The sequence below is a fragment of the Agelaius phoeniceus genome, chromosome 3 (assembly GCF_051311805.1).
Source record: "Agelaius phoeniceus isolate bAgePho1 chromosome 3, bAgePho1.hap1, whole genome shotgun sequence".
Classification (NCBI taxonomy): Eukaryota; Metazoa; Chordata; class Aves; order Passeriformes; family Icteridae; genus Agelaius; species Agelaius phoeniceus.
Window position 1 is genome coordinate 105,546,599 of NC_135267.1, and position 27,958 is coordinate 105,574,556.

At 36.1% G+C, this 27,958-nt stretch overlaps 1 protein-coding gene across 29 annotated transcripts in view; it reads right to left on the minus strand.

Annotated features, from left to right (window-relative positions):
* The window catches only part of NRXN1 (neurexin 1), a 681,323-nt gene that overhangs the window by 606,304 nt on the left and 47,061 nt on the right, over positions 1-27,958 (minus strand). The gene's annotated exons all lie outside the window — the stretch shown is intronic.

A 27,958-nucleotide genomic window follows, 5' to 3' on the forward strand; every position in this document is an offset into this window, starting at 1 on the left:
ATTCCAGCAAGGAAGAATATAACATACTATAGACATATTTATGAAATTTCAAAAGGGATTCAGAAGCATGACAAGTGATGAAATAGCATGAAATAAAGCTATATTATCAAGGTGTCTTGCAACAAGATTGATGGCTAGAAGCTTAAGACATAATATTTTGTTTTTCTCAAAGAATAATACATAATTATACAACTCTCTAAATTATCTACCAAAAAACCTGTAATCAGAAATATCATTTCAGGGGGCATCTTTATCTGGGAACTGCTCCCAGCATTTCTTGGGTGGAGTAATTTAGCCTGCCACATCCATTTCTCAAATTAGTAGAGAAATTGATTTTATTGACATGGGGTTCAAAACAAAATATTTGGAAAGGATATGAAAATATGAAGTATGTTATGAAGTATGTTAGAAAGCATGAACAGTCCTATAGTCAATAATGATGAATTAAAGCAATATATTGAATATCCATGGTCATGAGCATTGATCCTCTCAAGTGCTGTGTATCTGACAAATTCCATTAGGATTATTTGCATTTTTTAGAAACTACTTTTGAAAAATGCACTGCACATATTGATTGCCATTATGGACTGCAATTATGAATAATCAGAAATGGATTATAAAGATACCTGGTACTCTGATTTTGTTGCAGCCTGCTTTAGTATTGGGTAAACAGGGTAACAGCATTTCCCAATCCTGTTGGGATTCTTAAACAAAATCTAGAAATCTACCAGAATCTAGGCAGGAGGGCTTAGGAGTTCCTACATTTCCACATTAGGTCTGAAATCAATGTACAGCCCCTCTTAGTCTCCACACAGCTTTGGATAGACTCCTTTAGAGGGCTTTCCAGTGCCATTGGTAGAAATATGACAGGGACTTTATTGATATTTTTTGGCTGGAAAGGAGAAATTTCAGAATAACAGGAGTTAGGGCCCATTTTAGTTTCATTCTCTACCTACATCTCTTTGAGGATCCCTTCTTTTCTGGATTGCCCTGTTCAGGACTTGGGACAAAGGCGAGATCCCATCAGGAGCACTAAAGGACTGCCTTGATGAAAATAAGGACAAGGCTTTCTGCCAAATGAGGATCATTAGGGCACAATTAGATTTTTTTTTTTACCAGCTTTTTACAAGACAAATCCATCAGCACAAATTCAGTATGCTTCTGTAAATCCTAGTAACATCCATGAATTTGTTCCAAGTGAGGCCATCTTTTCTGGACAGTATCCCAAGTGCTTTGAAAATGAAATAATGACAAGATCATTTAAGGTAAGCTCCTGTAGATGAGCTCCAAGTGTGAAGCAGCAAGTAAGGGGGTCAGTGCAAGTTTGGAGTGCACAAGCAGAGAAATAATGAACAGAAATAGAAAATGGCATTATTTTTGTGGCATAATTAAAACCATTACCATGTTAATTACAGTGTTCATATACTTAAAATTAAGTAAAAAATGAGAGATGTTTCAGAAAAAAAAACTTTCCCCACAGTCATTCATGCCATTAAAAAAGAAAACTCAGCAACCATGTCTTACAAAGAAAGCCCTAAGATACTACATCTGTTGAATAAATCCAAGATAAGATAAAGAGGTGTCTGAACCCAGTCTATAACTATCAAAAGTTCCTGATAGCTTAGGATAGAAGTCCTTTCAACCAAAGACTGTCATCAAGAGTCAGAAAAGTTCAAACTGAAAAGAAAACAAAAATATTCAATAAAGATAAAATAAGAATTGGCAATTCTAGGAAATTCTTCCCTGAAATCTTAAGACAGAGCTTTTCTCTAACAGAGACTGTATATCAATCATTGTTTTTGGGCTGCCTTGTAGCAATCACTGGAAGAGATTCTGCCTTTTGCCATTTAGGAGGTCAGGTTAATATTCTCACAGTGGTACATTCTGGACAGAACTCCTATGAATCTATGAATTTTCTCTGGTTAAATGAAAACAGAAACCAAGCATAAAAAACAGCAAATACTTCGACATTCTGTTAAACAGAAAAGTGTTCAAATAAATTGTTTTCTCAAAACCAATCTCTGCATCATTTATAAAAAGATTTCACTGAGAAATATTTTCCATGAAGAATTCAAATATAATGGGTGAAAAAACCAAAACTATTCAGACAAAAATCTATTTTCCCTATGGTTCACCACAGGACAATATCTCCAGCCACAATTTACTTCTACCACCAGTTATATTTTTTATACATAACTTCTCTAGGTATCTGAGAAACAGATGAGAAACAGAATCAAAATCAAGATTATTAAATCACTACTTTTTCTGAGGCAACACCTTGTTTGTACTATTTCATTCCTGTGCAGGTTTATCACTTTTCTAGTGCTTATTATCACAAGTATATCAAACATAAAGACATTCAACATTGCTTTATTTTTATACTATTAATTCATGATGATTTTATTGTTACATATTTTTAGATGCTGCACATCTGATTGGGTTTTTGTGTGCCTGGAGCCACAGGAGTTGACAGATAAGCACATCTTTGATACTCTCATCTCCTTTTTTCTCAACTGCTTCCTGAAAACGACAATTTTGGAAAGTTGCTTGTTCTCTCCTGTTAGTAGTTTTGACCATACAGACTTCTACAGTCTCAGTGGAGAGATCATGTATATATAAAAATTACTGCTTTTTAATTGCATTAAAATCCCCAGAAATTTTACTTTGGCCATATTTTCCCACCTCATTAATTTTTTTTCTCCAAAATGGGTCTTGCTACTCTCATATTTACTATACTTATAACCTATCTACAATGCATCAATACTTTAAAGAAATTTTAATCAGCCACTGGGACAAGCATTCCTGAATCTCTGTTATGGCTGTAGTCACTACAACCAGGAAGCATTTTTTTTTTTAATAACTGAATTTAGTAATATTAATAGAGGTAGTGAAAAGAGAAATAAATCATTTGCATATGTGAGGGTGAATCAAATAACCACATTCCCTCCTCAGTATTTTAATTTCCTTGCATAAGTAGTAAATGAAACACAATGTAAATCTATGTATTTTACTTAATAATCAGATATTCTTTAAGAACTGCTGCTCTTTTCCTGTTTATCCTCTGGAACTATTTCTCTGGATTTGAAAAATTCAATTTCCACTGAAAATCTCTGGGATTTACACACTTTACCTTGCTTTGTGCATTAGGACCTCTTCCCTGTAATCACTATAGGTCTTATTTCCTACCACAGACAATGGAGAGACTGACTAGAACTACAAACTGACTGTATATTGTTCACTTTACAACTTCTCTTTTCTTGCTGGGATTATTTTTATTCCTTTGAATTTTCCTCAGTTTTGCCCAGCTGGCTACATGGCATGAAAATATATTTTCAGGCTATACCTATCAAAACCTTTCATACAGAATTAACTTTTCTGGTTGGCAGAGAGCAATGTCAAGTACAGATTATGTTCTATGAAAGTGATGTGGGATGACACAGATATTTCTATTTCAAGAATACCCGTTTTGAAATTAATTTGAGAAATTCATAATGCAACTTATTTTAACATATTCGTTAATAAACAGCTGTGAAATGAGGAATAAAGAATTTTTGGAATCACTCATGCTTGTTTTGATGTATGTGAGAGTAGAAACATGCCCACTATTTCCTTGTTGCACTCTGCTTTGTCAATTTGTCCTCTTGGATAGTCAATTATGGCTATCCAAGAGGCTGCAAATTCAGGTTCAGTTACTATCAGAAGAAATCAAATCCCTCTCCAATCATCCTTTCAGCAAAACTGGTCTCTTAGACCCATTAATAGAATAGGATTAGCTGAGCTGACAGAGAGTAAAAATGCAGTGCAGTGATTGAATGGCAGAAGCAATTTTCCAACTGGATGGCAGCTTTACGGAGGCGATGATCCAGTGGATAACATCAGCAGGACACTCAAAGGAGGAGAGGTCATGGGTTTTGTCCATGAGAGGGATATTATTTTTACTCAATACTTCCTAAAACTTTCCTACTGGTTGTTTATTGCACGGTGTACTGGCAGCTATCTACACTTGCACAATCTCAACTGTGCAAATATAGCATTTCTGCTTTATAGAAGGAGTGGGGACATATGACTGCACATTTTGCCTATCTGAGATATTCACTCAGGCCCTGACTTTGTAGCTGGATATTTGTGCCTTCCCAGACTGGTACAACACCAAAATTAGCATGACAGCATGCAAAGCCAGCCATATTTTTGTATTCACACACTGTCTTTATAAAAAAAAAAAAAAAAAGAGAGGAATGTTTATGTGCTATCCTGATGCCATGACTTTGACACAGGCAGCTGAAGACGATTTGGTATGAAGTGTTCTTGAGAGTTAGTAGCTAAAAATGTTGAAGACACACCGTACACAATTAAAAATAGAATACCAATATTCAAAATCATTTTGTTGCATAGTTCTTTAGCTCGCCACCATGAAATTTTCTTGGCTACTGCTGAGATTCATTTTGTGAATGTGAACTGAGCTGAAGTTGCCTTTGGAAGACATTAGAATGATATAGAACAAACCTTCTCCTCATTTAAATGGCAGTTTCCTCTGAAGTGAGTAAAGCTGTACACTGAAAGTCAGCATACTGTAACAGAGTCCTTAATTTGACATCAAATTAAAATTTAATCATAGCTGTCTGTGACTGCAAGTGAACAAAATAGATATCTTAATTTTTTTTATTAAATGAACTTAATTTTCTCCTTTACTAGTCTACACTCATTTCAATCATAATGCTGAATGTTATTCTGATTAATTAGTTGTTATAGATAATGACAATATAATTACAAGAAATTTTACAATTACAAAATAAAAATCAACATTTCTTCACTTAAAATCTGGTCATCCTTAGCTAAAGTAAGAACTGATTCATTTCTTCTTTCCTCCACAGATTTAACAGAAACTGCAAAATATTATTATTTTCATTTTTTTGTAGTCATGTGAATGGCTGGATTGAGCTTCCGTGTGTTCAGAGTACTTATATGTATTGCAGCCAGTGACATGCTTTAGAACTCTTCTTGGTTTTCATTAATCACTTTGATATGAATTGGTTAAACTGTTATTTTCTTGGCATGAGGTTATATATTGTAACTTTTCTAACACTCCTAAGTGATGTAACAAACATACAGGCATTAGTTTAGTATAGGTGAAAAAGGTGGCTCTGAGAAGGAGAAACTGTACCAGATCTGTTTGTGCAAACCCATGGTGTTAGGGTGAGCTACACTGATTTATCATCTACGACTGTTCCCATCTCAGAACTGCACAAATAAAATTTCTAATGGTAGTAGAGAGTAGTAAATGTTTCAAAATAGTCCCATACTTAGGGTTTATAGAAATTAACCCAAGACAGCTAGTTCTTCTCTTCCTAAGAGTTAATCAGCAGCACAGAATCACAGACTCACACAATGATTAAGGTAGAAAAAGCCTCTGGAGGTCATGTGGTCCAATCTCCCTGTGCATGCTGATGGCCCAGGGTCATGGTCAGATGGCTCTGGAATATATCCTATGTTGGAAACTCCACTGTCCCTAAGGGAATCTTATGGGAGACAGTGTCAAAGTCTTTACTGAAGTCCAGGTAGACAACACTCAGTGCTCTGCTCTCACCTACCACATCAGTCAACCCATCACAGAGGTTTATGGAGTTGGTCAAGCATGACTTACCCTTGGTGAAGCCATACTGACTATTCCTGATGATTTCTCATCCTTAGTGCACCTGGAAATGGTTTCCAGGATTAGCTGCTCCATCTTGTTCCCAGAGAATGCAGAGACTCTTAGCCTGTAGCTCCTTAGTCCTTCTTCTTGCCCTTCTTGAAGATAGAAATGACATTTGCCTTCTTCTATCTTTGGGAATTTCTCCCACTCGCCATGATTAATCAAAGACTATCGAGAGTGGCCCCACAATGACAGGGGACAGTTCCCTCAGCATATATGGTTGTATCCCACCACGTGTCATGGACTTACATATGGGCAGTTTGCACAAGTATTCTCTGACATGATCCTCTTCCACCAAGAGTACATCCCCCTTGGTCTACTCTTTCCTGTTTTACTCAGGGACCTGGGATTCCTGAATGTTGATTTTGTTAGAAAAAGACTGAGGCAAAAGAGGCATTTGAGACCTCATTCTTTTTCGTGTCCCATGTCTCTATGTCCCCTGTCTTGTGGCCAATGGGTCTCCATTTTCCCTGGTCTTTTTGTCATTAATGTACTTATAGTAGCCCTTCTTGCTGCCTTTGACCTCCCTGGAGAGCTGAAATTCCATTTGGGCTTTGGCTTTCCTCACTTCAGTATTGAATGCTTAGACAGTGCTTCTGTATTCCTCCCAGCCCTACCAGTCCTTGCCTTCACCCCTTGTAGGTGTTTTTGGTTTTGTTTCGTTTTTTGGTTTGGTTTCGTTTGTTGGTTGTTGTTTTTTTTTTGGGGTGGAGGTGATCCATAAATATCAACCTGCTTCCTTGGACCCCTTTTTCTCCAAGGCCTTACCCATGGAACTCTTCTGAGCAGATCTTTGAAGAGGCCAAGGTCAGCTCTTCTGAAGGCAACTGTTGTGTTTTTCTCACTCTTCTTTGTGTCTTCAGAGTCCTGAACTCCACCATGGCCACTACAGAAGTTTCCTGATCTTCACATTCAGAATGAGCCCCTCCTTTTTTGGTGTATGTGGTCCAGGAGACTGCCTCTCCTTATTGGCTCTGATCTCATTTGGAGGTGGAAGTTACCATCAATACACTCCAGGAGCCTCCCTGTCTGCTTATATCCTCCTATGTTGTCCCCCAGCAGACACCATGGTGGCTGGCTGATGTTCCCTGTGAGGAGCAGGGCCTGTGAGTGTGACATTCCTCCTACCCATCCATAGGCCTAATCTGCTTGTTCTTCCTGGTCAAGTGGATTATAGCAGATACCTTCTATAATGTCATTTTTGCCAGTTCTTGAAGTCTTCCTTATTACCTTTGTCCCTTTCTGAAAGAAATTGCTTGGATCTGTGTCCTGATGCTCATCTTCAGTCACTTCATATTTTTTCCTAAGCCTAATTCCCTTCACTATAGGCCACATGAAGTTATTTTTTTGTTTAGTCATGTTGTAATGTAACTCGTGTATCATAATACATCAGCATGGTAGCACACTGCCAATGAAAATGTGGGAAAGCATCTTTTCTACTTTTAGGTCCTTCACAGCTGGAAAATTGGTTAGGACAACAAAGATGGCATCAAGAAAAATAAATATAGGATTCTCTAGTGAAAAACTATTTCTGGCATAGAACTTTATCAGAACCAATTCTAATATCTTCCCACAAAAACTCTTCCTCATAAAAAAGTTGTCTCTGTATTGCCTTGTAGCACAAATGAAGGGGACAGTAGGGAACACTGTAATGACCTTTCATGGGACTGAGTCAAGCAGGATCTTAGAAGGAAATTAATGAGAACATCTAAATGTAGAGCTATAGAAGGAGCTACAGGGGAGACATAAATATTACTGATTCTGTAATATAAAAAAATGTATCTAATAAAATCTGTTCTGAATGCATTTCTAAGATAGCATTGAGGTTGCTTCTTAAGCATGATACAAAATGGTATTTCTTATATATTGAAAGCAAAATAAGGAGATTAAGCAAACTTTCCAAAAAAAAAATCCTGCTCTGTAAGGTAAATGCTGGAAAATAACAAAAATCTTGTTTGATTGTTAGCCCATTATTGAAATGAACACAAAAATCATCTGGTTCCTAGTTTTAATTCATGAAGAGGAGGAATAATTCTGAGGTTCCCAAAGTGGAAAAACTCCTACATCTAAACCATAATTAAAATTTCTTTCTGGCAGAATATTTATGCCATTAGGCAATTCACAGAATTATAATGATGAAAGCAAGTATCCCATATCGTATAACTCATGTACTTCATCAAGTTAACAAACCTCTCAAACAAAGGACAAGCATTTCTTGCACATTTTTTTAAATCATATTCTCTGAACAAAGAATCTTTCCATACACTAAGAGAGAAACTCATATTTGAAGATCGAATTTTTTTATGATTATATTCTCAACACATAGACCACATCAGAATATGAACATTTGTGTAATAATAATGCCTTATGCAATGTAAAGGGTGTACAGGTGTAATGAATGCAGCCAACAGAGTGAACAAATGATGAGCTATGGTCCAACTAGTCATACCAAAACAGAAACAATCTGCACATTGAACACAGGAAAAAGATTTAACTTCACTAACACAAAACTGCAGAATGTCACATCAAGCCAAGGGACAGAAATAGATCACACTGAACTGCAGGATAAGTCTCTTTAAAATTCAACAAAACAAAAACTAATGCATATGAAGGTGTGGAATTTGAGAATTTCAGAAGGAGTATCAATTAATAGGATTTTGAGGTTTTTTGCATGTTCTTTTGTTTAAAGGAAATAGTTTAAGGAATTTGTGATTATAACTTGTTCCAAAAAACTATAAAAACTGTACAAAAGGCACAACACAATTTAAATTATTTTCAATTGTAAAACCTCTTTATATAGCAGGTTAAAAAGTGCTTGATTCATTTTCTCATTCTGCTTTCTGAAGCTTACAGCAAGAGCTGTCTTGCTTTATAGAATGCATGTTAAAAGTGCCTATTGTGAAGAACATCTAATGCTCGTAAATAATTTGCTTCTAAGAATAAAGAAAAAAATCAAACCACATTTCCCAAAATGTGCTTATAATACATGGAGAGCAGTCACCTCATTTTAGTTTCATTAAAACAAACCAACTAACCCTCCCCAACACCCCATTTGTCTCCAAAAATACTTTACAATAGAAAGGTCTCAGGTGTTTTTCTTTTATCACTTTGAATGTGCTTAAATATTCTATATTGACATCTGCAAATTTTTATTCAGTCTGCATTTTTAGTGAGTTCCCACAGTTTTCTGTAGTGGGCCAAATTCTTAAAATACACCACCTTCTGGTTAGGGCATTGGCACAACCCTTAAACAACACTGATGTTATTGTTCTCTTACATCCTGCATCAAGTGGCATCGGTATGGATTTAAAAGACATGTAAAAATGTATCCTAACAAATACTACATTTAAATGATATAAAACATACATGTTATTTATATAATGTCCTACATTATGTACTTTTCCTGTCCTCAGTAAAAAGAAGTCTGATGAGAAGTGTAAAATTGAAATTCTCAAAACATGTAAAGAGCTAGCAAAAAATAATTGGAACAGAAAAACTGGGCAGGAATCATTCTTATGACATACAATGGGATCCTCTTTAGAATCCATTCAGGTGGACAGGAATGTTTTCATTAATTTACACAGCTGGGCTAAGACCTGAATTGCTCCATGAATTTCATAGTTTACCTGCTGTGCTGCTACTCATCATCTGCAACTCCCATTGAGACCTCAGGGTGAGTCACTGGAACACAATGAGGGCACCAGTCCCCTCTCTCTGCCAGGGAAGCATTTCTAATCAATAGCTTTTATTGCAATGGAAGTTACCACAAAGCTTTCAAGATCTGAGTTTATGTTGTAGTTAAAATGAGCTTAGTGCCATCTCTAGTGTGTAGTTACTTCACCAAGCTGCACATTATAAATTAGGTCAAGGCTGTTTGTGCAAACTGGTGTTTTAGAAGATGAAACAAAAGCAATGCAGAAGATGGTGATACTATCACATGAAAACCATCTTTGTATGTTTGATTTGTGGATGCCTACATACACACACATTCAGATACATATTTAGATGTGACTGGAGACAGTAAAAATAGGTCAAATAAATTTTTAATCTAAATTGATTTGAGTGAGTATGCAATGGGAAAGGGCAGATTCTGATGGAAGATATGGTTATGTAAATCTCCACTGAGACAAGAGAGCTACTCCAAATATATGCAGACTGGTTTAAGTCCCTTACAACACAAGTTCAAATCTCTGGTTGAAAACCCCCTAAAACAATTTAGAACTGGAACTCTTCTCATAGAGTTGCATCATTCAACTACATACGCTTTGGAGTTTAAGAAGAGGACAAAGGCTCTTAGGGAAAAAAAAATCTCCTACAAGCATTTACTATTTTTTTCTTATTTGTCAAACTTTTGTAAAAATAACGGTAGTAACAAACAATAAATTATGTAAGCCAAATCCAGTGAAGAGTGGAGTACAGATTTGATTTGTGTAGCAACACACATCTTTTAAATCCCAGCTTCTCCAGGACTGAAGAACAGTGTTTCACATGTGCTGGAAGAAAACAGCAGTACGAAGCACAACAGAAGTTCATTCTGTAGCACCAACAGCAGCAACAGCTCCTCTGAAGCAAGATAAATGCCCCAGTGGAAATTTCAGGTCAAGAGGAACATTGCAGTGGGATTACAGGACTGGGCAGAAAAGACTGAAGCTGGCACAGGGAGTTTAGTCATTGTGCAGCAGTGATGCTCATTTGCTATCATTTACATATAAAACTGATCTCACTTGCCTATGTAAATTGATTATACACTCCTGGAATTTGGTGGTTTTCTTAGCAAATAGAAGGATGACATGCATGTTAAAGAAGAAGAAGGACAATAACAACAACAATGGGAGAAGAATTAAAAATGAAAATGGGGGGAAATAAGGAAAAGAATAGCAATTTCTTTTGGGAAAACTAAATGTGTAAGAGTTAGTGTAACTTAGCACAATCCCATGAATCTCACTGTCCTTGGGAGGTTTTCCAGGAATCAGTCCTTACACAAATATTTTCTGAAAAATTATTAAGCATTGAAGACACCTTTTTTTTCTTTTTCCTACTCATAGCAGTGATTATTTTTTCTTTTTGTATACATTTTTCTTTAACAAATATATTTATTGGGACCAATTAAATGAAACAGTACTGAAATTTCAGATCTGTTACTGTATATCCCTCTGAGCAATTCTCATGGTCATGTGAAGTAAACTACACTATGGTTGGTTGTTTTGTGCTTGGGGTTATTTTTATGTATTTTATTTGAAAAATGAGCTGTAATTCCAGGTTTAGGTAGAAAAAAAAAGATTACTGCATTTTTCCACCTTCAAAGAACAGGTCAAATTACGAACATGATTGTGATTCCCTCTGCCATTTGCAGTCCTTGCCCATTGTGCAATGCTTGGGGAATTGACAGCTATAAGAGGAAGCTGGAGGTCAGTCTACCAGTCAGGGCTGGCTAGACTAAGACTAGTTGAGCTGATATCCAGGGATAAAAAAAGAAATTACACTCATTCATCAGTGTGAAATAGCACCCCATACACAATTGTTCAGAAAGCATTTGGCTGAACAGTCTTAAGTTATAGAGAGTCTCACTAGCAATACCTCAAACAAAAGAATTCCTTGGCAATAGATTTTCTGGCAGGATGCTCTGCCATGGAAAGCAAAGTAATAAGTGTGCATCATTGTCCTCAGTCTCCAGCAGCATCTCCCACTGACTTTGAGAGGTGTTGTTCATGTGAATCAAGGCTGATGTAAGAACAGCAGCTTAGGCAAGTACACAGTTTTTCACAAGGAAATTTGTAAACTTGCATGCCCAGATTTGATTTCCAGTGCGGTATCAGCAAATCCTGTCACTGTTATATATTGGTTTGTGAACAAAACACTACAGGGATAGTATAAGGGTGATTTGAATGGAAGGCAAAATATTTGTAAAGGAACTGAAGAACAGAAATAGGTGAACTGTGGGGTAAAACAGGACACATTACCTTGCTGAACAGGACCCTCTCTAGAAGAGATGATGTGAATATAAACTTACATACAATATGCAATATCATGTATTTTGTCACAGAGATCCAAAACATGCTTCAGTAGACTCTGGAACTCTACCCCACTCATTTTTCATATGTATGGAAAACCCCTCCCCCATACAGCTCTCAAAAAAACCCATGCAGGAGTTACACAGCACCTTGAAAAATCAGATTCTGAGAAAGCATTTTTGTCCCTTAGGACATGAGCACTACTCCGCACAGAAAATTATCACATAGCTCTGATGATATGAAAAAGATGGAAATTACAGTTCACAAGGCTACTAGTAAACAAATATCAAGAGAAAAAATGGGTCTTGGTCTCTACAGGCAGCAACAGATATACTGCGACTCCGTTGTGGAATCAAACCAAAGCATTTAATCTTGTTCTAAAGCTATATTTTACTGCTAAACCTACCATTTTGGTTTTGGGGAAAAAACTCTCCTAAATTGGTTCTTCTTAGGGTTAATTTTTGCACATTCTACTTCTGCTTTTTCTTTTTTTTTTTCCATTTTTGAAGTTTGATCCCTAAAAATATCTCTCAGTTTTCAGGTGATTCTATACACCTGGGCTTTGAGCACTGAGCTCATAACTTTGAAAGGAGAAATCTTTTTTAGTGCACTGATGAAGTACTCACACTTCATTAAGCATTGAAACCTCTCCATGGTTCTACAGTGTGTTTCATGAAAGGACCTCAGCAGTTTACGCTTATAAATGCCTCCCTGCAGCAGACAGAAAATTTGGTAGTTAATATTTCTGTGCAAGCAGAAGTGGTGCTTGAGACTTGTGTGAAAGGCATTCAGTTGAATGTGTGCATCTAGGAATTCTTCCTCTCACAGCTGAGCAGGAGAAAACACAATAGGGGAATTTTAAATTGATTCAGGAAAATTGAAGAATAAAAGCATGGTAGAGGAGATAAGGCTTAGACATATAATTCAGGTAGGTGACATCCAGATCTAGGAAAGGTCAAGTAGGAATCATACAAGGCATACAGTATTTTACTGCAAGAGGAGAATTGTTTAAATTGTGTTTAATGCTGCTTCTTTAGACTATAATATCTGTGAAAGTTGTTGCTATCTTTTGCATGGATTTAATTCTAAAACTGTATTTTGTTAGATAGGTGAAAATATGCTGTGCAGAATGTGATGAGAATTTGCAACCTCCTTATTTTATTCAGCTAGGAAAATAAGGAGGGAAAGTTCTCATAGGAGTCATTTATTGTCTAAAATCACAAAATCACAGAATATTCTGAGTTGGAAGGGACTCACAAAGATCATTGAAGTCTAACTCTTTAATGAATGACCCATATGGGGATTGAAGCTTGACCTTATTATCACCATGCTCTAAATGTTTGTTTATTCTAAGGATCTTGGTTGTTCCTCCATTTAGACTACTTTTTGTTTTTAGCAGTAGTACTATTTGAACTATTATTTTTGCAATTCTTATAATGACAAAAAGCAGTAAGCAGGCAAGAAAGAGACCAGAATCTTCTGCACCCCAGATACATATACTTATTTTTAGGAAATGCCTCCCAAGTGCAAATTTAATTTCTTGCAGACTTTCCCTTTTCCCTTTAGCCTTATGTCTCCTGTAGAAAGAATTGTAGATTTAATACGAAGAACAAAATGTCAAACAGAAGAAAATAAAGAAGACTTACTTTTTTTTCCACCAAGAGGAAAGTTAAAAAATCTCTTCTTATCAAGCGTAATAGAGAAGGAATGTTGTTACATATGCAGAAAAACTTTCTCAGGAGAGAAATATGGAAGAGAAATATTCAGTTCAGTTGGGTCCAAAACTACAAGGTCTTCAAAAAGCAACCAGAACAACAAAAGCACCACATATTATTCATTGCAATAACATTACGTGCCAAAACATCAAGCCACTTCAGGAAAGAGGTAAATACAAACAATTCCCTTAGACTTTCTCATCTACCTCTACACTATAGGATCTAAAACTCAGAGACACGAGAAGCAGCCAAGTTTCACCAAAGGTTTACATTGTTCCAGACTTAAATTCTGTCATTTCTTGGGCTAGTCATGACCCTGTAAATTCCAAACCAAGCAAACTGAAATAATGTTTGTGTTGCTGGATTCTTTTCCTATTTTCTAATCATTATAGAAAAACAGTGCCATGGCTCCACTTTTTACTAGCACCACAATCCTCTGTCTTGTCTCCTCCCTTTTTCCAGTAATGAACTCCTGCTGAAACCTTTATCCTCTGTGGTTAGGCAACATAGAAACAAGTAGGATTTTTCTACAACCTGACTACTGGGAGTAAGGAAGGGAAAAAAAAAAAACAAACCAAGTCATAATTTCTAACTTAAAGGCAAAAATATTTCATATTAAAATCAAATAATCATAAACTGAATTATTACAGCTACTAGCAGTTTTTGTCTTTGGCCGTTAGTGCATTGGAATATTTAATTCTGTGGCCACCAGCTGTTAAGCAGAATATTTTACCAGGGATGTATCAGTGTAATTAAGTGTGATAAAAACCAGAAACATCCAGCATGTTTTTCTGCCTTAGTGTAGGATAAACTCTATGTCAGTCCTTAAAATATTTATCTAATGTCTTTTCATCCCCCAGTCTCATTACATCTTTTTCAGTGTTTCACTATTTGCATCATTAAAAAAGACCTTCCTACTGTTTAAACTTACAATTAATTGATAAAACCCCAGATTATTTATTTCCTTTTTATGCCACCCTTTACAAACCTGACCTTTGCCATCAGGTCCTCCCTCAGTTATTTCTTTTGTATGGTACATAACCCAACTGTTCAGTTTTTTATTTTATAGTTCTGCTTTGTTTCTGACATGCAATGGTTAAAACTGAATGCAGAATTCCAGCCTTGAGTACTGCCCTGAGCAGAATTGGATAATTACTTCACCATGTCTTACAAGATGTATTTCCATTTACAAGAGATAAAATGTTCCCTAGATTTTTTTACAACTTCATGGCTTTGCTAACCCCTGTACAGAATGTGATACATGCATACTCACAGATTCTTTTCCAAAGAAACACTATTTCACCAAGTTTTTTCTACACCATATTTTTGCTGTCCATAATTTCTTCCTACGCCTAGCACCTTCCACTTGCTTCCACAGAGTTTTAACATATTTTTTGGTCCTTTTCTCTAATTTGTCAAAGCTGATTTTGAATTCAAAGCTTGCTCTTGAATATGCTTTTTCTCTTCCCCAGCTCTGCATTATCACAGATTTAATAAACTTAGGCTGTGCTCTACCATCCAGGCTGATTAAAGGAAAATAGCAAAGAATTGATTCCAGGAGGAATGCCTTGTGGTTGGTTTGTCCTTTCACTTTGACAGGCAATTACTGGCAACTCGCACAGTTATCCAGAAACTTCGCATGCAATTTATTAATTTAGAAACTTCATCTAGCCCAAGATTCCCTAGCTTGCTTAAGAGAATATCATGCTAGACAGTGCATAAAGATACGTTAGAGAGTGCCTAAAGATTTGTTTAGGGTTACACGACATCTGCTGCTTCTTGACAATCCCTAACAATTGTTGAAGAATTTGTTTATTGCAATTTGTGGCTGACCTACTGATACTCATCTCTTTCTTGCCTTGCTACTGCTAACAAATCATTTTCTTGATTATTTGTTCCAAAGTCTTCCAGGAACTGAAGCTAGCCTGGCAAGCTAGACTTTATTGCAAATTTAAATTTTGGCACTAACATCCCCCTCTTACAGTCTTTGAAAACATCCTATGCCTTTAGGAACATTCTTATAGGAAACTTCCAGCAGAGATTAGATTGCTTCTGGCCAATATTCTGCTAAATACCAAGGTGCCTTTCATCACACCATGCTCATTCATGTACTGCATGGGCATCAAGGCCCTGAATGAGCTGAAATGCAAATAAATCATTTTCACAATGAATGCTTCAAATACTTATGCAGGACGGTCATGCACCTGATAAAGAAGCTAAGAACAAAGCAGCAATAAAGAGTGAGTATATTTTGCTATTTATTTCAGAAGTATTTAAATTTGCATTGAGACATTTAAGTTTGTAGCAAAGTACATATTTTAGGTCATGCAATTGCACTGAATACCTGCAAAAATAAACATGTACCTGACCTACCAAGGAATAACCACAGTTTGTGTTGGGTCTGGCTGAGATGGAATGAACTTCCCTAGCAGCAGCCTCTATGGTGCTGTGGTTTGACTTTGTGACTACAACAGCACCAAATCTTTGTCTGGCCCTTATTCTGCCACCCAGAAGGAGAAGGCTGGAAGTGGAAAAGAAGCTGGGACCAGACACAGTCAGGACAGTTGACCTGAGCTGGCCAAAATGATGCTCTGTACCACATAATACCATACTCAGCAATACATTGGGAGGTTTTTCCTTCAAATGTAGCCATTGTTGGAGTCTGGCTGGGCATCAGTCTCCTTAATGGGAAAGTGGCTGTCTCTCTATTGGGTTTTTTTCTCATCTTTTCTTCACTTATTAAACTGTGCTTAACTTGACCCATCTTGGCATTTCATATTTTGCTTTTCCTATCCTTTCCCTTTCCTGCTGATGGACAGTGAGGGAGTGGCTGGATGAGTGTGCAGCTTCTGGATGAGGTGAACTGACAACAGGTGTGTTAAATGGAACACAATCATCCCCAAAAACTCAGATCATGTTTTTACTACATGTAAAAACATTCTGAGAAGTATCCCTAGCAAAGTTAGTAACACAAGCAGCTTAGCTAGCTGGAAAAGATTGTTTAGCTATTTAAAAGTATACTGAATCCTGTTCAGACAATATTTGTTATACTGCATGACATAAGGATTTTTTTTTTGTAATTACAAAGTAATTACACTGTAATTTTTGGTTGATTCAGGACCATTAAAATAATTTAACAATACATAAGAAGCACAGTATGGATTTCACTTTGTCTACAGATTTCTATAGATTCTCTAAAATACAATGTTTTGCTTAAAATTACAGGTGTGATGGAACCACCCATTTAGCTTTCATATCCATATTTTAGTTCTTTACTTCATCTTCTAAGAACTATTTTCTAGCTTTCCATGGAAAAAATGGAAGCTCACCAAACAGGTAAACCAACTATTTGTTAATGTTCACTGTACAAGTGATAGAACTAGCAAATGTTGCTGGAGTTATTGGTGTTTGCACAATCCAAACTTTACATTGAAGGGCTCATACTTTCCCTGCAGATTGCACTTCAAGAAGCCACAGTTTCTGTGCATGGCAGCGACAAGAATTCATATATATTCTAGATCAAAAATCAACTTATTTCTCAAATAAATACGTGAATGTTGAAAGTTTTTACTGTGTATTTAGTGCTGGCAATATTTGTGTCTCACGGCAGTTTTACAGGCTTTGAACCAAGAATTTTACTCCTAATTATCAGTTCAGACAAAAGGAATCAATCATCTACAGTCATAGATTTACATATTTTGCCAGTGTTAAGTTTGAATTCTGTATCTAGAGAATAAGATTTCCTACTGTTTTCAGTACTTAGGTTGCAATGCAATCTCTGCCACAGGTTTGCATGAATGTATAGATCAGCATTTTGCTAAATGATGTGTGAAAATAGCTACATACCTAGGGTGTTTAGATTTTGAAGTTTTATATCACTTTAAATAGCTACCAGACTACTGCTGACATTCTAATAACTTTTGTGGCGTACTGAGTCCACTACTGACAGGCATGCATTACACTGCAAAACCAGTGTAGGAGGAGAAAAATGACAGATCTCAGCTTCTCAGACATCCTAAGTGGATATTTTACTTTAGGAGTCTACAGAGAAGCAAGTTGGCCAGATGTTGTTACTGGTGAAATTTTTTAATATGCTGCTATTTAAACTTCCATTGCTTATTTCCTTTGATATCCTTTTTTTGATGTTATCCTGGGTGTAATGTTGAACAGTTAAGTTGATGATCTCCATAAATTCTTTTGTTTTTCTGAGTTAAAGAATAAAAAATAAGCAACAAAAGTAATTTTGACTATTTTTCTTGATATTTTCTTCAGAGCTCAGCAATCAAATTCACCTGGGCCTAATGCTTTGCAGATTTTCAGTGCAGTAGCTTCTTTATTGTCTTTTCCAGCAAAACAGCAAGGTGTTTAACATTTTTCTTTCCCTCAGGAAAATGTACCTGTCTCTGAGATGGTATCTTCTGTATTGTCTATCAGTAACCAGACAAATAACTCTTTTAGTCCCTCAGCAGAATCAAACTCATTAGTTGCTATCTTTTGGTTGTTTTTTTATTTCCCTCAATGATCCTAGTTTCTCTATTTTCTCTTTTATTGTAAATTCAAGTCAGCTCGAACACCATTAAATTTAGTACAAGTCCCAAAGTTGTACTTTGAAAGTTATACTTTTAAAAAAAGTAATCTGTTTACTACATTTATCTCTCCCATCCTCCTTATGTATATCATCATATTTCTCCCTTTGAATCAGGCATCCCATTCTGTACTATTGGCCACGAATCATTTATGGATTGCAGCCATGGTAGGTCCAGTACTAGTCAGATCAGCCCCTCTGCAGTGGAGGAAGCTGTGTGAACTTCCACCATGTCAGGACACCCAGGTGTGTTTTTCTTATCTGGTCCAGAGGAGTGGTGCTGTTGTGTGTTATTCACCTGCCACTGCATGGCAAAATAACTTCCTGTATACAAAAGGCAATTCCCCTGTGAGCTGAGCTAATGGAGACTCACATGCCTGGAGGTTGGACTTCAGCAATTCATACATAATGCCTGTGGTTGTAAAAAGCATCAAAAAGTCCAGGTATACACCCCAGAGCAAGACAAAAAAGTGTGACAGCCTTCTTCCAACCATATTTGCACTGAAGTACATTCAGAGAAACAGCAATCATTGGAGGAGGCAGAATAACTGCAGTAATTCCAGCCTAACTACAAATTTATTATCATTTTTAAAAGGGGATATTAGAAAACCATAAAAAAATCTGGTGTTGTCTTTAAGGAATGAAATGGTCAATGGTGAAGAGGAGGAGGGGATGAGGGCACTTCTTTACCACCATCTGCATCTTTCAAAAGTGGCCTTCTTGCTTTATGGGAGTATTTTCTAATTTAAAATATTAAATGTAGACATTTGGAAGACAATAGGATTTATGGCCTGAGCGAGTATTCTAAATTTCATGGTCTTCCCAAACCACTCTGTGTATTCAGCCATGGATTACCTAATACTTCAAGTCACGTATTTTTTCTCTAAATCTGAGTTCTCTAAGTTTTATTTGTCATATGCACACTGGAAGCAGTACAAACAGTAAAATACTTTTTTTGTTATTAATGCAATTTTTCAACCATCTGCACACTAAACAACAAAGATTAACCGCCTTTCATTTCTTAGCCTAAGTAAAATGTCAAAGGCTAATTTTGTTCTCTGAACAGCTGAGAAGTATTAGCAAAAGCTTTTACGGTCTTTTCAACATATTTATGGTTTCAGAACAAAAATGGTAGAGAAATAAATAAGGTTTCTGGCCTCTAGCTTGAGACACAGCTTCTGCAAAATAAAAACAACAATCCTTTAGAAGAAGTACAAAGGAAAATTTGCTTTTTCTCATCAGGTCAAAGCTGGAGTTTCAAATGTTTGCAGGCAAATATTTTCCTGATTGTTTGCAACTTTTAACTAGAACAGTTGCTTTACTGTCTTTTTCATCATAACACAAAGGCCTTTATAACTTTCCATGAGTGAAAACAACTTTTGCTTAGGGTGATGAGTTGGGCATTAAAATATCTTTCAGGAGCAATACAAAGCAGGAATCCATTCTCATATCTCTTCCACTTTACAAATGAAGGAACTAAGACCAAAAGGGTAAGATCATTTCCCCATAATAAAAAGAAAACAAGGAAAACTTGCAGTTTGAACTAGTTTCTTACCAAATTTTAAACTGATGTATGTGAATATGAACTGTATGGTTAGTTTGAATTACTTATTTGAATAGTATTGTAGATTGTGAAACCTAATTTCAGAGGATATGGATTGACACAAAGCTGTCATATAATCAAAATAAAGCGAAATTTTAGTATTTCTTAAAAATACCTAACCCTACCCAATAGATAAATAATTTTCATGGTGCAAGCTGCTTCTAGATTGCTTCCTTTAAATCTCTCTTTTTGTTTTTTCATGATTTTGTTCACTAACACTACAAAAAAGATCATAATTATCACAGAACCTTTCCCACCATGAAAACATACTGAGAGACGGGAAGAGATTTAGAATAAATTTAACAATATGAACAATGACCACTAAAAAGAGCTGCAGTCTATGATCATACTGGTGAACAGTGAGAAAAGGAGCTCCTGCCTTTCCTGTGCCTCTCAGATGACTGAATGTGGGGAGTAATTAATTCAGAGAGGAGGCTGGATTGAAAGTGAGTCTCAGATAATCATTGTTCCCATGAAACAGTGTTTTCCACAGACACAAAACCTGCTGAGTCTCAGAAGCATTTGCTGTTTTATAAAACTCCACTGCTGCTTCCCATCAGCTTCTAATTATGAATGATAAAACCTGGAGTTCCTCACAAAGCCCAGAAGTTTCACTTCTGCTTCCACTCAAATCTGATGTAGCTACAGCTGTAGCTGAAGTTCCAGGAATGCACAGAAGATTAGCAAAGCTGAGCTGATGTGATGACATTTTATGTGTTTATATGTATATACCTGTTATATAAGGTACTATGAAAAACCTAGGAATAATAAGCCAAAGGAAAAAAATTGTTTTATTTTTGAACTTACTAATCTATTCATATTTTTTGCACTCTTAATAATAGATTTTGAACAACAAGTAACTACTTTGAAACATGATTAGAATTATCTAGTGCTCACAGCACTCTGAATTTAGAAATTCTATAAACTGCAGTAGGATCATTTAGCATTAAGATGGTTACTTAAGCTTATACATCAAAACCTGGAAGCAAAGGGCATCCTCCTACATTTTTCTATTTTTTTTTCTTTTAAAATATACACCTTGAGCCACATATCTAAAAACAAAAGTTTCTATTTCATATGTGCAAAATCATGACTGAACTATGGACTCTCACTGTCTTCCCTGATTACTTCCAACATGATTTTTACTTCTGGTTATATAGAAGTACAGAATTCATATCTCTCCTGCTGGCTTAACCCCAAAATGCTTACACTTACTGCCATTACTCAGGAGAATAAAGATAACTGAAAATACTTTTAAACAAATTTAGGTATATTTTTTTTTACAAAAATGCATTTCAAGACATAAATGATCTCATGTAAGGACCACTGAATTCAAAGGGCATTTTTCATTGACCTCAGGGGGGTTTGCACCTGGCTTTGAATATAAAACTAGAGGAACTGACAGCAATGGAAATGACTCCTTAAAGTGTGCCACTGCATATGATAAGGAAAAGTTAAAGCTGATAAAGGAAAATGATGATGCCAGACAGAGTTTCCTGTGATGCAGAGAGAGTTCACAGCTCCCTATTGAGATGCACAACACAGACAGGAATCATATGAAGGCCATTATGCTAATTCCTGAACTGTTGTTCAGTAGTGGTTATTTTGAGAATCTCAGCATAGAATTAAAAAAAAAAAAAAAAGAAAACAAAACCAAAACAAACAAAAGCCTCAAAACAAACAAACAAAAGAGTAGTGAATGCAAAGGAAACACTGTAAACTGTGGAGAAAATGTTCACTTGCCAGGAAATGGCTAAAGGTTATCAGAGCTCATGAATATCTAAGGAAATATACTAACTCAGACCACCACACTTAAAAGGCTTTTTATAATTATCACTTTCTAAGAAATACAGAAAGCAAAAAAGATAATATAAATCCCCACAATTAGAAAGGTGGTTTAAATATTGCATTTTTACCTGCACAAAATAATTAAACTTTTTCTAGCCTGGTTTCTTGAAAACAGATCTTTGAATTTTAAGATAGATATGTAACATCCACTTCCACTTAACCCAGTGACCTTATTAATGAATAAAACCCTGTCTTGTTAAAAAGTATCTAACGAGCTCTGCTCCTTTCCATTCACTGAAACTACACCAAGAGGATCAAGTCTTCTATAAATGCTACATTTAGCTGTACAAGAGTTTACTTTTTGGCCATGGCTATTCATCAATCCAATTAGTACAAGAATTTGCCAAATAAATAGCACTTGGTTCTCTAAAGACCTGTTGAAAATATTCTTATACAGTATTTTCTAAATTTCCTCCATGCTTGAGAGACTTTGAAGTGTGTACACCAGAATTGCCAAGGAAGCCTCTTCCATTTACCTATGAGGAAAATTTATCCTTTTCCAGGTTTCTATGCTTCAATATTATCTACAAGTTTGAGGAGAGAACCAAGATCAACAAAGTTGTCAAACTGGTGTATACTTTCATATATCTTAAATACAATTTTTCATTTGGCAGGCTACTCACTATATTCTGTTTACCTCTTATATCACCATTTATATAAAGCAGGCAATCTTTTAAAATTAAAAACTCTTCCAAGTAACTGCTACTATATTCTGATGTTATCTGAAGATAAAATTCTTTCCTGTTTGTGGTTTTTTTTTGCCTGTGAACGTGCTCTGAAAAATGAGCTAAAGATTTTTTTTGTTATGGATGACATACACAATAGATATTTTGACTTGTAAAAGAATGGAAGAAAGAAAAAAAATATAAGAGTACAAAGAAATATCATTTAGCCAGTTACTACAAAATCCAAAAAATAAAATTGGTAACTAAAATACAGGTCTTTTTTTCTTTTTCTGTTCAGTTTCCTACAGTTTGGGAATCCTGAGTCATTCACATATTAACGTGCTTACATGAAAACGAGAATTAAAAAATGGTGCACTTTGTGCTCGATAAAAGAAATGGAGACATTTAGCTGAAGAAGTAATTAAGATGTGGGCATTCACCTGCCTACATTTCTTCTGGATTTATATTCAGCATACACCAAAGAAACTATTTTTGCTTAAATCATCACAATACAACTGTGCCCCCGCAGGAAGTACACAAATATAACACAGAAATCAAAGCCTAATGCAAGAAGGTTTGCCTGCATAACTCAGATTACTGTCTATGCTGCTGGAGGGAGTGCACTTGGGAACACTCTAGATAGCATCAGAAAATTAGCCAGACTGCATTGACAGGTGTCAGCATTGCTATTTTTACTCTTCTTAAAAACCTAGCAGCCCCTTCTGTGACAATAAAACAGAACAGTAAATATTACTTCTTTTAAGTTTAATGCTTAGGTAATAAAATATATCTGTTGAATTTTACTATATTATGTCCTATGATGACACCATACTGAAGAGGATCTTATGCCTTCAACTGGCCTATAGCTCCATATCAAGGCATCATCTTCCTATTTCAACATCTAACATGTGCTTTGTTTTCTGCTTTGTCCTGCTGGTTCAATTGTGGAGTTAATTTCACAGTTCATAATTAAATTCCTATTTCAATATTGACAGTTTCAATTTTTATAAATTTCAGGTTTGCTTGATATAAATATCTCAACTACTCTCCAAGAGAACAAGGCTGCTTTTATGGTGGCCACAGTAAGAATGTCTCAGTCCAGCTACAGAAAAATATATGCATTTATATACCACAAGAAAATGTGCTGCAAAATTTTTTCACCAAAAAGAAAAAAAAAATCATAAAGTGCTTTTATTTCTAACACTTATTTATAAATGGGTGGGGTATTTTAGAAAAGCTCCTTCAGAAAGAGCATTTCCAATAGATTAAACCTTCTGGTTTTGAACCAGTGCTTAAGTAATTTCAGTGATTTTCCTAAACAGGTCAGATTAAAAAATCAGAGAGCTGATTCCTTTCTTTTCTTTTCTTGAAGATTGCACAAAACCTTGTCAATTTAGCAGGAGGGGAAAAAAAAGCAAAATTTTCAATTGGTTTTGCTGAGTAACTCTGGTCATGTCATATGTCTATCAATTTCCATGCTTTCAGTTTTCCCTTTGTATTCAGAGAATCTCTCATTTGACCACAGTGTCACTTTGGGGCACTGCTAGTATGCAGCAGAAGTTAAGAGATTTATTTTTATTCCATCCCATGATTTTCTAAAAACCCACACTAATAGATTCTAATGCAACCCTCCTCACACTCACTTGTGAAAAGCAATTTTACCAGGAGGAACAACTGCCAGACTTTTCTGAGACACAGAGCATTCCCTTCCTAGCAGCTGTTCCACATGTTGATCCACTATCTTTCTGCTTGGACACTGCTGGATGCGTCCAATGGATTTTTGAATTCACATTACACCGTGCAACGTGTCTGCATTGGCAACTGACTGCTCCACTTCACCGAGGGCAAAATGTGACTCAGTGGCCTTTAAAATCACAAGTTTCTCTTTATATAACTCTATTAGCATTGTAAACACTTCTGGAAGGTGTGCTGTAAAACTGACAAACTTGCCACCCTTGAATAACTTCAAGCTCAGCAGGACTGCTTTTATTTCTGCTTCTATTGCCACTTCTGCATTCCCAGGTTCCATACCAGTGAAGAAATGTGATTGAAATGCATAAATTTGGGTCCTCATTTTCTACTGAGGTATATCACAGCCTTAACTTAAATCTGCTTTCACAGATTTTGAGGTCAGAAATATTATTCCATGGTAGCTTCTGACATGGAATTATCTGTAATGGCTAAAAATCTGATAAAGCTCATCTCTGGCTTTTCTTAGCCAAGTGATTACAGATCTGCCTTAGGTAATTTTCCATGCTTAATAGCCTGTATTCTCAGTCTTTTTCTGTGAATGCTCAGGCTTGGCTAGTAAGATAAACAAAAGTCAGACCTCTTTCACCTACCTCACTAACAAATCAGAGAAACAATCAGGTAATGCTCTAATTTAACAATTGCAAACACCCTAAACAAAGCTTCTCATATACCATTTTTGAGTTTCCATATGCCAGACAAAAATTTACCATGCCAGTTACTCTTTAATCTTCCAGCCTCCAAAACTTTCATTGGTCAAACAGTATAACCAAGACTTTCCATACATCTTCAACAATGGAAAAATGTTATTCCAACTATTTAAACACTTTATCTCACTTGGAATATCGAGTCTTTCTCTTTACCTCCTCAAACACATTACACCCCTGCAGCAAGTGTTGAGACTTTCAAGGTTCTGCTAAAGCCATAAAAAGGCTATTTTATTCTTCACAGTGTCCCCCTAAAAGTACAGGTTTCTATCAAAATTTCATTTACCATTCCTAATTATACAATAAATTATTATATTTTGGGTATATCTTTACATATACAGAAGAAATTACCACATTTCTTGATCTGCTTCAATATTCAACCCATTTTGCCTATGACAACAAATCTATGATGTTTGTTTAGCGTTTTTAAACGTTTCAATCTGTTCTGTGTGTTTACTTGGGGCTTGATTTTATTACTAAATTGATAGTGCATGAAGTAAAATCTATTACATCTGCAATGGTGAAGGCATTGTAAATAAATATGAAACAAAAAAGGAAGAAGAGATGGGGATGATCTCTACCTGTTACACATGTTATATGGCTGTAAAAATTACAGGCTTGGACCTTTCTATGTTTTTGGCTCCTTCTCATGCCAGGTTTCTGCCAGATTGAGTATAACAGCTCAGGGAAATATTTGTGTTCAGTTGAAGGCAGCTGTGCAATTCACAAAATAATATAACCAGATAGTCAAGCCAGATAAACACTTAAAGAACTTTTTGAAGACACTGGAAAAGCTGAGGGAAGTGGGATTTTTCAGCCTGGAGGAGAGGAGGTTCTAAGGTGATCCTACTGAGGCCTACCAGCACCTAAACGGGGCCTACAAGAGAGCTGGAGTGGGGCTTTCTACAAGGGGGATAGGCCTTAAATTGAGAGAGTAGGTTTGGACTGGACATTAGGAAGAAATTCTTTACCATGAGGGTAGTAAGGCAATGGAACTGGTTTCCCAGATAAGTTGTGGCTGCCTCATCCCTGGAATGCTCCAGGCCAGGCTGGGTGGGCTCTGACCAAGCCAGGAGAGTGGAAGCTGTCCCTGCCCACAGCAGGGGAGGGGTGGACCTGGGTGATTTTAAGATCTCTTCTGACCCAAACCATTCTATAATTCTATGAATTTTTAAAAGAAATCTCACCTATAGAACCACGTGCCACCATAAAAGGAGGATATAAAGCTCTTGGAGAGCATCCAAAGGAGGACCATGGAGATGGTGAGGGGCCTTGAGGGGAAACCACATGAGGAGCAGCTGAGATCACTTGGTCTGTTCAGTCTGGAGGAGACTGAGGAGAAACCTTATCATGGTCCTAAAGATTTCTCATGAGAGGAAGCAGTGGGGCAGACACTGACCTCTTCTCTGTGGTGACCTTTGACTGGACTTGAGGGAATGGCCTGAAGATGTGTCAGTGGAAGTTTAAGTTGGATATTACAAAAAGTTTTTCACCCAGAGGATGGTTGGGCACTGGAACAGGCTCCCCTAGGCAGTGATCACAGCATCAAGCCTGACAGAGTCCAAGAGCTGTTTGGACAATGCTCCCAGGCACATGGTGTGATTTTTGGGTTGTCCTCTGCAAGGCCAGCAGTTGGATCCTTGTGTGTCTCCTCCAGCTTAGGAAATTCTATGATATATATGACAGCCAACAGGATGCATCTGGGAAATCTCCATCTTCCTGTAGATATGGCATTTATTAGAACTCATTTAAAATAAATTGTATCACCGTTTGTTAGTATTTCTGACAGGATTTTGTTGCTTATTTTAAACAAGCACAATAAATTATTAAACAGTTGAGATTTTCTTGTATTCAGAAAGGCCACATCTGATTTAATATTATATTGCTCCACTGAAATCAATAGATCCATGCCAATTGATATGAGCTAAGGATTCATTCATTATAATTTACATTATAGTGGAGGGGTATAAAATTTATTATTTTTTAAGTATAAAAAGTATTTCAAAATTATTTTGAGATCAGAATCAGGCTCATTCTATATTTTTGGGCTATTCTCTGGGGAGGATATTTATTTTTTTGAAAATCTATAGCAAATACAATCAGAAGTTTAGTTCTATTAGAAATTCATTCTACTTATTTAGTTAAAAACATTCATAATTTGATTTGTAGTGTACTAAATGTGATTATTTACATCAGATTTACTGTTGGGTTAACATCAGACAGACTTTGGTCTTATGCATACTATTGCTAAATAATGAATATTGTCTGGTAAAATTTAATTATCTCAATTTTATGAGGCTTTCAACAGATAATATCACAAGCTGCAAAACTGAAATCAAGAGTTAGATTCATCATCACGTGATAATATTATCTGTGTCAGCTTCCCAATTGTGCCTTTTTCAATAATAATGCTAGCTAGCAAAACGATATTTTCTTCAAGAATAATTTGAACTTACATTTTAGAAGTTAAAACTTTTGTGAGTAAATCCATGCCAGATAACTGAGGGTGTCTTAGAAGTGATGATTCACAGACCTTATAATCCTCAGTGATTTAGACATAAAGTTATAGACAACCTTAATAGCCAAGAGTCTCCATGATCAAGATCTAACATTTATTTGTACATGTTTCAGCTCTCGTTGCTAGGAAGATGTTAGCATTTTTATTCAATAGTCTACATCATCCCAGGATGTAATTAAAATAGTCTATTTTATTACATGCAGTAATACCACTCAGCATGACATTCACAAATTAATTTCTTTCAAAACTTTCTTATTCTACAGCAGCAGAAGAAGCTTCTGACGAATTTAATGTTTGTAGAAAGCCACTGGGGAACTGATAAGATGCCATGGCATAAAATGCAGAAATGACATCCACTTCACCTTGCCTCACATCACTTAACAACTGTGCCCTTCCCACTGCTCTGTTTCCAAGAGCAGCTTGTGCATAGATATCAATTGGCTAAAGCTTGGTAAAACACAGCAGGAAAGATGGATGCATCATTAAGGCTTTTTTCCCTTAAGCCTTTCATCCATCCACCAATAAAAGATGGCGGCATTCATCACTTTTAAAGAATTATAAGCCAATTAAAATAACTATGCCTTGTTTTCCACTCAAGGTGAAAGCAGTGTTCAGTGAGAAACCAGAAAAGTAAAATGCAAACCTTCAACAATTTCCTGACTTTGAAACAGTTTGGGTAAGTTCATAAAACTTTTTGGACATTGCCTTAACCATTAAGAAGTACAGCTGGAGTTTGGCTTTTTTTATTTCTTTCTATTTTTATGTTTTTTTAATACCATCACTGCAAATAAAAGAAGAATAAGCTTCAAAAGTTAGCAATAAAACTGAATAAGAGAGGTGGACTTGCAGTTGCAACACTTAATCT